This window comes from Canis lupus, chromosome 21, assembly GCF_048164855.1.
Source record: "Canis lupus baileyi chromosome 21, mCanLup2.hap1, whole genome shotgun sequence".
Classification (NCBI taxonomy): Eukaryota; Metazoa; Chordata; class Mammalia; order Carnivora; family Canidae; genus Canis; species Canis lupus.
The window spans coordinates 4,074,840-4,078,310 of record NC_132858.1 but is presented as its reverse complement, the minus strand read 5'-3'; positions in this window follow the sequence as shown (position 1 = coordinate 4,078,310).

Here is a 3,471-nt window from a genome sequence, read left to right as displayed (position 1 = left end):
GCCCCGCCTCCCGGCCCGCGGGAGCCAATGGGAGCTCGGGGCTGCTGCGCACGCGCCCTGCCGGCCCGCGCAAGCCTGGGACGCCCCGCCCGGTGGTTCCGCGTTTGCTCTCGCTCCTGGTCGGCGGGTGGCCCCCCCCGCCCCCCGCAGGGCCGCCCGCCGGCCTGTGACAAGGTGTAGCGAAGAAGGTTCAAGAGGTCGGGAGCGGTGGCCTAGCTCTGGGCACTCGCGTGTGGTTTGGGGCTGGTCTCGTCACCCGTAAAAGGGAGATGCTTCCTGGGACGCATCAGGGATGCACACCGTTCCGGGTGCCGGGCACAGGGGCTCAGGCCGCAGCAGGTAATGGAGCGCCCCTGGGCCGTGATGGGTGATGCGGACTCTTCGCTGCGGTCAGAAGACTGGGTGCCTGTCGGACTTAGCCTGGACAAGCCCCTGTTCCAGCGGGCCCCAGTTTCCCGTCTGTAAAGTGAAGAGGTTGAACTCCATGATCTCCAGCGACTCTCCAATTATATGCCGGAAACCCAAGCTAGGCACACTGGAGTTTTCCAAGGAGCAGTCACATGAGCCCTCTCTATCTTAGACACACAGCCGGGAGACCTTGAGCCATTCCCAGCCTGGAAAGAGGCACTGGGGCCTGGAAGAGACAGGCGAGAAACCACCTCTCCCAGGGTCACGTCACCAACATGTCCTGGCAACGCCAGCCTGTGTATGCCTGAGGTGTAGATCTCAGGGAGAAAAACAGGTCCATGGGGCACCTTCCTGAGCCAGAAGAACCAGAAGTTGTTCTAGCCACGACAATGGTCTAGACGATCAAGGATGGGGGTAGGGGTGCAAGAGAAGGAGTGGGCTCACCCTGCCCACCTTCCTGGCTTTGGAAGGCAGGCCCATCTCCTAACCCAGGCCAAGTTTCCTCATAGGAACAGCTCTTTACCAGCCCTCCAGGATCTACGCTACCCCACACTTGAGCCCATTACAACATGTCTTCTTTGTGTGAACTAAAGACTCAAGGAAGCTCAGATGGGAGCTGGAGACAAGAGTGTGCTATAGAACAAGCATCTCCAGGTTCTTTTTTTTTTTTAAGATTTTATTTATTCATGAGAGACACATAGAGAGAGGCAGAGACACAGGCAGAGGGAGAAGCAGGCTCCCTATGGGGAGCCTTATGTGGGACTTGATCCCAGGACCCCGGGATCATGACCTACGCCAAAGGCAGATGCTTAACCACTGAGCCACACAGATGCCTCTTCTTCCAGGTTCTAAGTTCTGGGACCCTCAGACCAGGACACAATGGCTTGGTGACCTCACTTAACTAGCTGGATCAAAGTCCAGTGTGGTTGAGTGCTTACTCGGTGGAGGATCTGGGCTGGGGCAGGGGATGGAGACCCACGTGAGACACTGCCCTACCCTCAGGAAGCTTATCTTATGGCTCAATTAGGGAGTGGAGGTAGAGAGGAGGAAGAAAGAAGCCCGGGAGAAAGAAATGCATATTTAAAACTACATAAGATGGGGGCATCTGAGTGGCTCAGTCGGTTAAGCATCTGCCTTTGGCTCAGGTTACGATCCCGGGGTCTTGTGATCGAGCCCTGCATCGAGCTCCCTGCTCAGTGGGGTGTGTGTTTCTCCCGCTGCCTCTGCCCCTCCCCAGTGCTTGTGCCCTTTCTCTCTGTCAAATAAATAAAATCTTTTTTTAACACTACACTCCTCCACTGCTACCGCCCTGGCCTAATGCCACCATCGCCTCCATTCAGATTCCTGCCTGGCCTCCCTGTCTCCGCCCCTGCCCCTTTCCAGTCTCTGTGCCCTGGAAAGAGGACCCCACCCCTGTCCCACTTCCCAGCATACCTAAGAATAGAATCTGACAGATCTTGTGGCCGTTGATGCAAACAACACATTACATCAGCACCCCAGACACACTCTCTCTCTTTTTTAAGATTTTGTTTATTTATTCATGAAAGACACACACAGAGAGGCAGAGACACAGGCAGAGGGAGAAGCAGGCTCCTGTTTCTCGATCCTGGGACTCCAGGATCACTCCCTGAACCAAAGGCTCAACCACCGAGCCACATATGCGTCCCACCCCAGACACTCTTTTAATGTTTGATACTTGTCATCTGCAGCAAACTCAGCTCTTGGCCTGCCTGCATCCACAGGTCTGCTCTGATGCTCTGCCTGGCGTCCTGGCTGCACATGTGCATCCGAGTCCTGCTCGAAGTATACGGGACCGCCGCTGTGCTCCTGTGCCCTACTGCGTCAGAATCACGAAGTGTAATGGACATGTTGTGATCCTGAATGCGGATACCAGTCCCCCCTTCAAGGGACCCCTCAGATGAACTCCAGAGCCTCCCAAAGGACACAGGAGAAAAGAGCCTCAGGAAGCACGTGCCTTGCCACAGATCCCTCGGCTGGTGGGGTCAGAGCTGACATTGGAACCCCAGTGTGGACAACACCAAAGCCCCCACTGCCTCTGTGATGTACACGGCCCCCTCTCAGGTGACAGAGAAGATGGAAGCAGGAAAAATAAAAGTACCAGACAGGTGTGAGAAACACGGGGCGTGAGCAGTCATCTGGTTTGTTAAAAGATGCCACAAATTTTAAAATGATGTAAAATATCACTCTCAAGTCAACATTGAAGAGTGAGGGTATTTAACTATATTGGTGCTGGAGCCAATGGGTGAGTGGAGTTAATGACTCAGGCTGTAACTCATTTAACCTACTGGCGACAGGGATGCCTGGGTGGCTCAGTGGTTGAGCGTCTACCTTTGGCTCAGGTTGTGATCCCGTGGTCCTGGATCAGAGTCCCACATCAGGCTCCCCTCAGGGAGTCTGCTTTTCCCTCTACCTATGTCTCTGCCTCTCTCATGAATAAATAAATAAAATTATTTAAAAAAAAAAACTATTGGCAACAGAGAAGGTGGGTTGAAGGAAGCAGAGAGGAAGAGAAAGGGATGCAGGTCCCTGTCTTGTCCGTTCGGGTTGTTGTCCAGAGAAATGAATAGTTGTCACCCCAGAGCTGGGACACACGCAGCCCTTTATACACTCATATCTGCAGCTTTTCCCCCTGGGAAGGAGGCCCAGGGAAGAGAAGGCCGAGCGAGGGAGGCTGTTTATGACTCACGCAAGGGAGCTGGGGGAGCTGCACACTACCCTGGGGGAAGGCAGGGCTTCAGGCCCTGGGAGTCATTCCTCTCTGAGTTGTTCCCACCCTATAGGCTCTGGGGTTCCAGGGATATGGGGACCTCACTGGCCCTGTCCCCTGGCGGCCACACTCCATCTCTGCTGGCCCGTCCGGGGTGGGTGACAGCCTGGTGTGTGGTGCTGTGGGGACGCAGGGGGTTTGGGCTGGCTAGGCTGGGCGGGCAGGGCCTGGCCCCCCCTTAAAGTCATGCTGGGTAAGGCAGCCCTAGAGGCTGGGGCCTGGCTGCCATGCTTGGTCAGGAAGCAAGGTTACAAGGCCATCGTTGGCTGGCAGGG